Consider the following 13,443-nt stretch of genomic DNA (forward strand, 5'->3'; position numbering starts at 1 on the left):
CCCTGATCCACACTTATTCTGAACATCCGAAGCACCATCAAAGTATGCCCATGGGATATCATGTCTAATTTGTTATGCACTGATATTTCTAATTGACTGAGGGGGATCAATGGAAGGGAGGAGAGTGAAGATTGAAGCACATTCTCCAGCAATCGGAGAAGGAGAGGAGGAAACTTCCTTGAAGATGCCTTTATTCCTTGCTAGCCAAATCCCCCAGGAGATAATCATAGGGATGTTTTTTATGTTTTCTTCTAAGGCCGTAGTCCACCAAATTTGCCAAGATGCCCCGCAACTTTCCCCATTCCAAATTGATCTGATGCCTAAGAGAGACAATGTTGTTTCCCACACTTTGATGTAGAATGGTCATCTTAGAAATAAATGGCTAATAGATTCTTTAGAGTCCCTGCACAAGATACACCTACTAGGACCATGTTTGTTTTGTTTCTATAAATTGTCCCATGTAGGCACTTTGTTCTTTAGTAGACACCAAAGGAACAATCTGGATTTTGCTGGGATATTTAGTTTCCAAAGTAATTTTCTCCACCAGTCCTGAACCCCCCATGCCCCTCCAAGTCATCAGGAAACAATATCCAAACTTTGGGGAGTAATGCATTGACAAAGCGTCAACCCATCGAAGAGAGTCTAAACAATCCTTGATCCTGACATTTGTACGATGGAGTTCCCTAATGTAATTTTGCCACTCTTGAACCTATTGGGGATCTAAATGAATATCCTCTGCAGATTTCCACCCCTGAAGCCAGATTGTAGTTATCTCTGCCTTTGTTATCTGGTTTAGGAAGAACAAGCCTTCTGCATGAAGGGAGTCCATAACCCCTCTAGATAGTGAAAAAGCCTCGTTGCACCCGACCCATGGGTCAATGCCAACTCAAATCTTTTCCCCATTGCCAACCTACCATGCAAGTCCTTCTTCCGCTAGCTTGAAAGAGTCTATAGTTGCCTTCCAAATGGCTGATGCTTTGGAAGAGTATTTTCCGGGCCTGCGTATCCAATCATCCATGGGGACCAGATCGATGTATTTCCTTTTTAACACCATTGTCCATAAATTATCCTTTGTCGGAAGCCTCCACCCTGATTTGGCTACTATAGAGGATGCAAAAGGTTGAAGGTCCTTTATACCCCATCCTCCCCATTCCTTTGGACGAGCAATTATGTCCCATGCTACCCAAGGTAGCACTACATCCTCCTTTGCCCCAGCCAAGAGAAAACGACTACAAAGTTTCTTAATTTCAGATAGAATACCTTTTTGGACCCATGCGATGGAAATCAAATATACGGGAATGGCAATAAGAACGGATTTAATGAGGACCAATCTTCCAACTCTAGACAACCATTTCAAACTCCATAGTTTGATACGATTCTCAATTTTTCACAACAACCAGTTCCAATCTTGTTTTTTATAGGAACCAACCCCAAGTATTTTAGGCTGTCCCCCATAGGGATAAATTCATAGGGGAGGGATGTGGAAATTATTTCTAATTCATTTCCCGAGAGTCCTCCATGTGCTATTGAGGATTTCTGCAAATTTATGCTCATTCCTGTAGCCTTAAGGAATAGATCCAAGGAGAGTTTCAGCTGATTGACATCTTCCCAAGATCCATTACTGAATAATAGAATGTCATCCACAAAGAGAAAATGAGAAATGAAAAGATTTGTTGCAACTTCTATTCCTTTTAGGTCACCTCTCCTCTTGGCCGAAAGAAGTAACTGACTTAGCCCTTCAGCATCCAATAAAAATAGGAGAGGGGATAAGGGGCAACCTTGTTTAAGCCCTCTCTGACTGTGGAAAAAAGGAGAGACAACCCCATTTATGAGAACAACAAAAGACACATTAGATATGCAACCCATAATCCAGTTGATGAAACCAATACTAAAGCCCAAATGGGTCATCAGTAGTCTCAGGTATATCCAACTAATCCTATCATATGATTTTGAGAGGTCAATTTTAACAATCATGCCTTTTTTCTTTGACTTCTTAATGTTGTGCATCATTTCTTGGGCCACCCCAATAGCTTTGTGGATTTTCCTGCCATCAAGAAAACCAAATTGTTCTTTGGATATGTTACTTGATAGAATTGGTTTCAGCCGATTTGCAATAATTTTAGCTATGATTTTGTAAATGCAGTTGCAAAGGGAGATAGGTCTGAACTCTTCAAAGGAGACTGGGTCATCATATTTTGGAATTAGAGCCAGAAAGGTTGTATTAAAAGGTTCATAGATGAAGCCCCTGCTCCTTGATTATTCCACCACCCCAACAATCTCTTCCCCAAGTAGTTCAAAGAAATGTTGGAATAACTCCACAGTCCATCCATTAGGCCCTGGACTCTTATCTTTTTGCATAGCCTTCAAAACACCTTCGACTTCAATTTTCATTATAGGGGCCATTAGCCTCTCATTGTCTTCCTCCTCTGCATATCTAGGGAAGAGTTGGGCCACCCGGATAACCTCAGTGATTGTTGCTCCCTCAGGAGCTTTGAATAGGTTTTTGAAGTGGTCTCTTCCCATAGTAGCCAGTTCATTGAAATATTTTTCCTTACCCCCATCAGCCCAAATCATTTCCCATATGGTATTTTTTTTTTCTCCCCTTTACATAATTCTGGAAGAATTTGGTGTTTTTGTCCCTAGTTGAAAGCCAGATGGCTCGACTTTTGATTCTCCATTTTTCTTCAATGCCATTTAAAATATTCCTCCTCCTTGTCCCTAGAAGTTTTATCCTGTCCCTCTTCTCCTTTGTCTCATATCCATCCTCTTCCAGGCTTTCCAACCCTTCTTGTTCCTCCGCAATCCACCTAAGTTCAACTTCTTCCCTAATATTTTTCTCTTTAGCCCAGTTAATAGTATCCACTTTCAATCTTTTTAAATTTCCCATAAGAGACTGAGCAGGGGATATGATTTGGGACCTATCCAAATGTCTCCATGTATCATTTACTAATATGATGAAGCTAGGTTCTTTGAGCCAACCAAGATTATATTTAAAGGGGTATCTAGGCTTCTTATTGGGACCTTTCAACTCCATTAAGATTGGAAAGTGGTCTAATTCCCCTCCTGAACCCACCCACTGCCTAAAGCCAGAGGTGTGATTTACAAAGTCCTCATTCAAAAGAAAATGGTTCTTCTCTTAGCCACCCTGGCACCCCTCACTCTTCTGTTCCTCCACGTAGGGGTATTTTTAATAAGATTTATGTCTATGAGGCATCCATCTCTAATTTTGTTCAAGAAGAAGTCAGCTAGGGGATCTGCTTGAGCCTGAGGACCCTAGGTTTCAGACAAGCCTAAAGAGAAATTGAAATCACCTCCCACAACTAGATTGGGAGCATGCATAAAATATTTTGAAAATAAATTGTTCCAGAATAGTACCCTTTCCTGGCACGGACCATAGATATTGACTAGAGTAAAGTTAGAGCATAATTCAGGTGAGTAAACCTCAACCCCCAATACTAGTTCAGAACCCCAAGAATTTTTCAATTTTAAAACACAATCTTTGAGACCCAAAGCCAAGCCCCCTGATCTTCCTTTTGCATCAGCAGTCACAAAAGTCCATCCTGGCAAAATTTTCTTAAGAGAATTCATGACTGTTTCACCGGGACCTAGGGTTTCTTGTAACATGATGACATCATGACAATATTTTTGAAAGAGAGATTTTAAGGCTAACTTCTTATGTTTGCTAGCAAAACCGTGACAATTAAAGGAAAACAAGATCATTTGGAAATAGTGTCAGGCGTCTGTGCTGCTCTAAGCGCCCCTTTAAGGGATAATTATTTCCCATCAGCTATGTCTAACTTGGCTTTAAATTGTGCCTTAGAAAGACCAATATTCCTTCCCTTGGTTTTCTGAGGCATAGTGTGTTCTGGAAGGCTTCCCAAACTGCCTATGGGTTCTACTCACAAGGCCCTTTTATCCCTCGATCGAAGATTGTAAGGGATTTTCTCAAGAGATAAGGCATGGATAGATGTGATAATATTGTCCATGGAAAGTGATAGACTATCTAAACATGGAGGTTCATTCATATATGGCATGGAGGGACTAGGCTTAGGGAGTGCATTTAACAAAAAATGTAAATAATATTGTATAGAGGAAGGGGAATGAGTAACAGTACCCACCGAGAGTTGGGCCATTTCAACTGTTCTCGTGACTTCCTGAGTATGGTCCTGCTTCGGCATGTGGGGGATCTCCAGATGTGCAGGCTGGTCTTCTTGCACCTCCATCAACATTTGCCCCGAACCCTGTTGTGTCTCTATCCCTTCCATCTGAACCTGCTCCTCCTCTTCGAGTTGTGCCCGACCCTCATTCCGGATGTCACCCCTCTATCTTCTCCTCCTTCTATATCCCAAAGGGAAATCACGGGCTAGATGACCATGTTTATGGCATCTATGACATCTAAATGGTAAGTGCTCGTAGTCTATGATTTGGCAGTAGGAGTAACCATCAATCTAGAGCTGTATTATTTCAGCCAATCCTTCTCTTGGGTCTAATCTAACCAAAATGCGAGCCACATTCCTGCATTTTGTTTCCTAAAAAGACATATCGACTTCTAGTTAGATACCCAAACTACTTCCAATAGCTCTGAAGACATCCTCTCTCCATAAGTGCAAAGGTAAGGTCGGTAATCACACCCATACCAGAATCTCTTCCACTCTTTCTCTATGTGCATCAAAGAGGGGCGTCCATTGCTTAAAGAGTATCAATGCAATACCAAAGCACCAGTTGCGATTTAAAACCCATTCGAATGTCTCACTATTGTTGAAACAGACCATGAAAAAACCTTTGGCCAAAGTGATCACCTCCACGACTTTTTTTGGTGCCTCACCCCAAGATTTCTCTATCCACTCTATGATGTATTGTGTAGAGAAAAATTTCCCTCTTGCTCTACCCACCAACTTGAGCTCCCTTTCTTACACTTCGATCTAACCTGTCGACTAGTCTCAGCTAAGCCTATAAGGGACTGTCCCTCCCGTGCATCATCCTCCTCCTCCTTGAGCGGCCCTAGCCACTCCTCCACGTATTCCAATTGGGTTATTGAAACCTCGGGTTCTTGTATGTGCGCCTCTGGTTCTAATTCTAAATCCTGTGGGATCTCCCCCACCTACTAGGATATGTATTCAAGTGGAGTTTCATTATTGAACCCTTAGAAAACAGTTAGAGGACCGCTCACTTGTTTCATCCCTTTTGGGCTCAATGGTAAGATGAAACAACCCTCCTTTTGTAACCATTTTCCCTCAGGAATAACTTCACCCTACGTCGCTTCCAAATAATATGACCGCTCTATGTATGGCTTCGAGGTTAATTGTTGGCATTCAAACCCCTGGCTAGCATAGACACAATTCAAATTTTGCCCTAAAACCATCTCGTTTGTCCACTAGCCTTTGACTAGACAAGCTTTCAACCCTTCATTTCTTCTTAGATCACTACTAATAACGATATCCTCCAACCCTCCTGACAAAAAGCCAGATGCAGGAGTTTGCAGAGAACTTTCAGAACTTACTTGGATTTCTGCTTTCCCCGCTTCTGCCTGAACCATGACAAATGTTGTTGTCTCCAAGCCTTCCTAAAGGTTGATGTCAAAGCCCCTAACAACTGCCCTTGGACCACCCATTTTCCTTGCTTCCAAAAACACTAAACCGCTCGTCGGATTCCACGCAAACATTTTGGCTCCCATTTTTCCATCTGGAGATCTAGTTGGAAGAGTCACCTTGGCTAGATTATGCTTAGTTGGCTCCAGACCCTAGACTGTAAGAATATCCTTCGCCTCCGGCTCTAGGTCGATGAATTCTGATGGTTTGACCATGATGCCTGCCTGAAAACTGATATGGTAACAATAACAAGAAATGGCAACAGTAACAACAACGTAATACACAATAGCTCTAACAGTGACATGATACACCATAGCTCTATACCCTAAGGGATAGGAGAGTGTTTGAACAGGTAAAGAAAAGAGAGATTGTCGTATCTGTCGGGAAAACGAAACTATCGCGTACTGAGGCAGCGATAATCCCCAGGAGGAATGAAAAAGAGCTAAGTGTTTCCCGTATGCTTCTAGATGTCTGGTTACTACCACCATTAGTACACCTTTAGACAGACTTCATCGATCCCAAGACTGTGCCCCTTCGAAACCTGAAACCACTTCCCTCTTTGCATCCTCTCCATAAATTCCTCCTCTAGTTTTCGACATCCTACAACTCCAACACTTGACAAGTAAATAGAAGAAATTCCACATACTTCCACATTCTCCCAAAATGGCTTGGCCAGTTCCTCATTAAAGTTCTGTAAAGAGGTGTCACCAATGAAAATCCCCTACTTTCTTGGGAAAAGTTACTTTCATGGAACTCTCTCATAAGTTCTCCTAAGAAACCATTATTTTTATGAGCCTTTTTATTCTCTTCTTGAAAAACTATCTCTTCAAACTTCTCTTGGACATGTGGTGGTTTGATTCCACTTCATAAGTACCATAACTTTGCCCCTCTAAAATTGTTACTTTTGAAATTTATTCACATTTACTTTTAAGTATAATTTACTTCCCCATGAAAGGCTTTAGTCATTTTCTCCTCAAAACATTTCAACATGAGTTTTGAATACAATTAATTGTTTTTAACAATGTTGAGTATGCATTCCTTTATTTATATTTCTTGTTGTGCATTCTTGCCAACTTAGTTAATGCTTTACATCTTGTTTGGATTTATTATCAACTTCTTGGCTCTTTCGTGCCTCTGCTTCCTTCTTTGGAGCCATATACATGTGTTTACATATTCATTTGAACAAAATAGTATACATGATACATTACTAAAACTTGAAATAATCCCATGGTTATAACATGTTATAGTAACTCTAATGAATTTTTCTTTCAAAAAAAATAAAAAATATCCTACCTTGATTTCAATTGCATCTTGCATGTATATTGTAAAGTTCATTAGTTCTCTTGAATAGGGATTGAGAGACAAATTGATTAAAAAATTTGGCTTGATCGAGGCATTAGAACCATAATTTGAAAAGTTGTTGGAAGAGGGCTTGATTGGAAAATTATGGCTAATTCATAAATTGGGTTGATTATTCAAAAGAAGAAAAATACAACCATTATCAGCAAAAGGGCCCAATTTGGAAATCAAGCCCGATCTAAGAATCAAGAGCATAATCTTAATCAAAATATGAAACATAGATCTAATTCAAATATTAGGCTCGATTCAAGTATCAAGGACAAAATATGAATGGAGAAAGGGAAGAGAGGACCGATGAAAAGATCAGGCTCAATTCCACAATCAAGGAAAGAATTATATTGAAAAATAGAAAATGACTTTATGAAAATATCAGAACCAATTTGGAAATTAAGGAGAAAAAGAAGAAAGATGAAAATAAGATGGAATAATTAAAAAACCGGGCCTAATGGAGAGATTTAGGGTGAAAGAAAATTCAACCAAAGAAAATGGATCAATTATGAGATTGAGCCCTATCAGAAAAATGGGAATAAAAAGAGAACTTGAATGGATAAAAGGGCCTGATAAAGAAATCAACTTTGATTCAAGAACTGAGGTTAAAATTTGAATTGGGAAAATAATCACTAAGTGAAAATGAGGAAAGAGTAGATTGTTCCAAGGATTGAAACTCCTCCTATAATAAAAAAATAAGGTTAGAAAAATAAAAGACCATGAGTGTGAAATCATATTTAAATCGAAATTAAGAAGAACATATCACAAATAAGGAAAAGAGGGCCTAATCAAGAAATCAGACCCAATTTTAAGATTGGTCATACAATTTGAAAAATAATTAAAATGATGCTCACTTTGAGAATCAAGGGTAAAAGGTCATAACAAAATGGACCTTTCAACAATGACAAATCTTCCAAACATTTACAAAGGCTCAAATAGATAGATAAATTGGCCATGTGTGAAAAGTCCCGAGCATTGAAAATCTCAAAGATAAATCTTGAATTTAAATGCAATTTGCCATGAAAACTAAACCTCAAAGCAATGGAAGAAGGGGTCCCCAGGTTTTGAGAAATCAGGGACGTTATTGAGGCTTCAACAAGAGCCCATAACAAATTTATGGAGAGGAAGAGTACACAACAAATACTTGAATGCATTTTTAACTTATATTTTTATGTAGAGTTTTTATTTATTTGCATATTGATAAAATTGGATATTAATTTTAGTATCATTTAAATTTGGGAGACAAAATTATGTTTTACTATCATGCTCAATTTTTTCCTACTGTCTAATAATATGATTGTCTAGCTTAGTTTAGTTACAACAAACTACATTTTTTGTTGTTAATATAATATATAATCACTATAACGAAAAAAGGAATGATAACTAAACTAACTTAGTGAGTATGGATGTTTTATTTAAAAGTAAGAAACGATGAGAATAAAGGAGAGAATATGAATTCCACTTTTCATGGTACATGTGTAGAGAAGGATGGTGATGCCATATATGTTATTAAAAATGTTGGCGACTGTGTGCTCTATGAGGTTATTTGCATTAGAGGTAAAATATTTTTCTTAGATGAGGGAAATTTAATAATAAAATGTGAATTGTATTTTATTAATAAAAATAATGGAAATGAGAATTCTAATGCAAGGTTAGGAACTAGGAAAGATTAAAGAAGTTTATTAAATGTGGACTGAGCCCCTCACAATGTTACATGTGCTACAATATCTCAAGGATAATAAGATCATTCTTCATTCATTGTTCATATGCAATCAATATATGTGTGTGTGTGGGAGAAAGATAATCATGATCTAACATGAGATCCTTGTTCTCATATACCTATGGAAAATGGGAAAAATGAAAGATTTTGAGTGAGACTATGGGCCCTTATACTTGGTTTTTTCACTTGGTCAACTTAGCTAAAAGGGACCCAAATAAATTTCATAAGACAAATGAATCCACATATTTTAATATAAGATAAAATATTTTACTATTTTAAAAGCATTATTTCCAAAAAATTGCAACTTAAAGATATGTTAGGCATTCAATATGATAAATAAATCTTATCGTTATGGGGAATGGATGTTCATACCCTTTTACAAGTAGAAGGTTATACATTGAAATATAGATTACCAACCAGTGTGGGTGCCTTCATCCCACCCTTTCATCACACTAAATTTTGATGACAATTGAAAATGTGATTGAGGGTGTTTAAGGATAGGAGATATCTCAAGAGATGCTAATGGTTACTTGGGACCCTATTATGTTCATAAAATAGGTATTTAAACTAATAATGAAGTAGAGATGTTAGTGCTTAACTTAGGCTTTAGGAATTCCTTAGAATGATTGTCAAATCCCTAATTATGAAAGAGTATTTTATTGTCATGATAGAGAAATTTCAAAAGGTGCATCGATTAAGGGAATAAAGAAACTAGAAGTTCACCCAACGATTAATCTATGAGCTACAAGACACCCTTCAATAGGTTATTTAAGTGGGGTTCTCCCAATTATTTTGAATAACTTAATTTGAATAATGTTCGAAGAGAAGAGAATTTAGTGGAAGATGCTCTTGTCAATAGAGGGATAGCGCTTCAAATGAGATCACAAAAATTTCTAAGACATCCACTTCTGGCTTGAGTCGATGCTCTTCAACCCAACCATCTTATTAAAAAATAATGGACTCGTGCCATTGGTAAAATATGGGAACCTCAAGCCCAATGTCAACATAAAATATCTAAATACTAACATGACTATGAAATATAAAACTAATATAACCATAGCCTTGGACAATGGAATATTAGTCATTACGTTTATATAATATTTATCAATTTTCATTCTTATAATTCTAGTAGGTTCACAATGAGAATAGGATAGGTTAGAGAATATAGGATCAAAACAAATAAAATGACCTTACCTTGAATGATGCTTTACATTACTATGTTATCACATTTATGCCAAGTCCATATCACTTTAATTGTTACAAGTTACATACCACTTACCTTCATTGTGGGCCATATTGCATTCACTATTACAATTCACAACCCATTTACCTTCATTGTGTGGAAAATAATAATTGCTTCTTATATCTCATTAAGATCTTGGAGGATAACAATACTTCCTCTCATCCCTAGTGCGATCATGTGGTAGCTTATCAAACTTCAAACATTTAAATCATATCATGTCAATTCCAGCTAAAATATGTCTCATCCTGAACAATTCAATAAATAGTGGTAAAATCAACTTTCACAATATCTTAACCATTCTATTTAGATCACATTTGGTGGGACCTCAAGGATGTATTGACTAGTGCCATACTAAAAGGTCAATTAACTAGTATCATATATGGCTATAGCAATTTGTAGTTATTTATATTACACAATAACCATGGAGAAAGATCAAATTTTTAAAAGGTGATGAGACATTTTTGTTTCATTATAGTTATGTGTATGCATATGGGAACGATTGGATGCCAACTTTAATCACATTCAATGAAATTTCATCATGATCAAGGTTTCATATTGGTATTTTCTCTTTAAGGGAGCATATTAGGGTAGAATGGAAAATATAAAATATTTAGGTCACTCCTTGAGTGTACAAGTAGTTAACCTTCAATATTATCATTCTCGAGAGCTATTGAGTCTAGGAAGGTTAAAAATCCTACAGGATAATATCAAAGAACCATACTTAAAAGCACAATTTTTTTTTATAACTTTACTTAGGAGTCTATAGTAAGCATACAAAATTATTCTATCTTCTCTCATTATTTTTTCCTTCCTTTGAGATCATATTTTTTTGTCATGTCATCTATATCTGGTCTTTCCTTAAGTTGTTATGTGGATAATAGTGTCCTTCCTTGCTTTTTAGTGGTTCTTTATAAACCTTGTTATTTTTATACTAAGGTATTAAGTCATTAGGGTTAAATACTTTGTTACAACAAGTAGGGGATGAATGCTTTGAGAAAAAGTTCTTAAAATGCCCAATGTACTTTGTATTAAAGGCTTTGAAAGGCCTTAACATTAGGGGTGCACACTGTATGTTAGTAAGGCACTGAAATATTTGACTAACAAAAATATTTGTTTTTTAATAAACACTTTTAGTCAACATGAGTTAGTAGAAACTTATTTATTTTTTATTTTCAATGGAAATAATTGCATTTTCATGTTATAGAAGTCACCCTTTGGATAAGAGGCTATGAGCATGGTTTTTATATTCCACCAAAGTTTCCTAAGGCTTGCACTTGGCTCCACCCATTTTTCACAAGCACAAGCACACATGAGCATGAGCAGAAGCATTAACATGTCAATGGAGAGACTTGAACCCCAATGATAGAAATAAAAATACCCTCACTTTCAATAACTATGAAAACCACCATTAATGATTAATGGAAACGTTCATTATATAGCTTTGTTAGCTCCCAATTTATATTAATAATATCCTCAATTAGTGGAAAGGCTCCAGTTGTGGTAATTTTTCACCTTTAGTGTGTTCTATTTTTCATACATTGTCACATTCACCTTACATTATAGTTACCTGGGGAGCACTCCCACACTACTTTAGTGCAATTTATTTACACTCCTAATTTTTTTCTTGTTGAAAAGGGCTACAAAAGTATTATGTATTTATCACTTTCCTTGTTGTTAGATGATACCCCTTCATTACAATTAAATATTTCAAAGGTTACCAAAAAAGGAGGTGTTTTCTACTTCATTACTTTCTTGTTATGGTAGCACTCATGGTAGTTTTCTATTTTCTTTTAGACTTTTGTTTTATATAAGATGTCTATTTGGTTTTGAGAGGTTTCTATTTTACTTCAAAATTAGTTATTGATTTATGAAGTGAGTTAAGTGGTTTTTTGAAGGTCTTCAAGATAATATCTCTACGAGGAATGCTACAAATATCATGCATTGGTACATTCACTCTTGTCTTCTTCATATTCTCAATAACACTATATTCCATGGTAAGTAGAGGTGGTTTGTTATTGTTGTTTTCTTTGGTGGGGTAGAAACTATGACCTTTTTAGGTGTTGTACTAGGCTTGTAGGGAGGAGTAATTGAAGGAATAGGCCCTTTACTTCTTAAATTATAATCCCTTTGAGCTATCAGAGTGGCCTGAAATTACTCCACCACCACTTCCTCTTCCTTCTCATCCTAAAGGCCAAGGGATATGTCCCACAAAAACATGGTTGCTTCATCTGTTTGTTCTTCATATTCAACTTCTTGGGAAGGATTTTCATATTATGTTTTTTGGTTACAAAGATACTTCACTACCAAAGTCTTGGAGCTAATCCATTAAGGACACGTTTTCTTAATGAAAGATGTAGTATTTGTCCATCCCTACCTCATCCAAGTTTAGGATAAGATTGGAAGTTTGTATAGGTCTCGGGGGCATAATAGCTTCTTTGTAAAATGGTATGGAAGTTTTATGGTTGGAAGTACCCTCTTTGAGATTCCTTTTTAGATCAAAAACCTCGTTTGGATTAGTTTTTAATTGAACGAAGCAAACTTTTAGATCTATGGGATCCTTTTCTTGTTCATCATAATTAGGTTTCATAAGTGGTTTGGGAAAATCAAGAAGTTTCTTTAGAACAATTGTAATTTTGGTATAATCAGCCCCAGGGTTTTCCATCAAAATTATCATCCCTATCTCTACCTTTTTACCCTCTTTGAAATTTTTAGTTAAAGTGGATTTTGCAACTCTTTTGACGAACATAGCAATGGATGCATGTAGAGTAGATGTAAATATTCAACTATAAGTTCTTGAGATAGTATGGAATTTGTAGAAAACTTATTAATGGCAATTGGTTAAAATATTGTATTCGTTCCTTTTATCACTTTGATAGCTATTAGTTCTTACAAGAGTGTAGCACGGGTTGATTCATCACCACATTTGTTAATAAATTCCTTTTCAAAGTCTTCCCAACTTGTGATAGACCCTATAAGTAGGTTAAAATACCAGTGGATGTTTATTCCTTGAAAATGTAAGGGAATAACCTAAATAACACATCTTCTTGTTCTATATTCATCAACTAGATGACCAAGTAGAAATGTGTAATGCAATCCTTTGGGAGGCCTAACTTATGTGGGCTAAACTTTGGGAGTATGTGCTTAAAATGTAAGGTAGATCATGGAGTTGCTTTGGTATGTTCAATGCATCTTAAGCTCTTTGGGCAAGCAGTAGAGGTTGATTCCCTACCATTTGGGTGTTAATTAGATATCACAAGATCTCACAAACTTGTCTATTACATTCAACTTATGAACTGTAGATTGAGGAACTTGAAGAGTGAGAAGGAGAAACAGGGGAATGGGTTGGTGATATTGGGTTCCAAGATTGTGGGACTTTTTGAAGAGAATGACAAACTAAATTGACTTTAGTTTTAACCAAAGTTTGTTATTAAGTATGAATCACCTTCCCGCTAGCTCTTTTATCTCTAGGAAGCAATGGAGTGATGGGAAAATAATTGATTCATTAAATGTACGCTTAAGTAAGATGGTGGAAAGCGTTAACTTCT

The sequence above is a fragment of the Pinus tabuliformis genome, chromosome 8 (genome assembly GCF_031772625.1).
Source record: "Pinus tabuliformis cultivar Carrire ecotype Pingquan chromosome 8, CPIR1, whole genome shotgun sequence".
Classification (NCBI taxonomy): Eukaryota; Viridiplantae; Streptophyta; class Pinopsida; order Pinales; family Pinaceae; genus Pinus; species Pinus tabuliformis.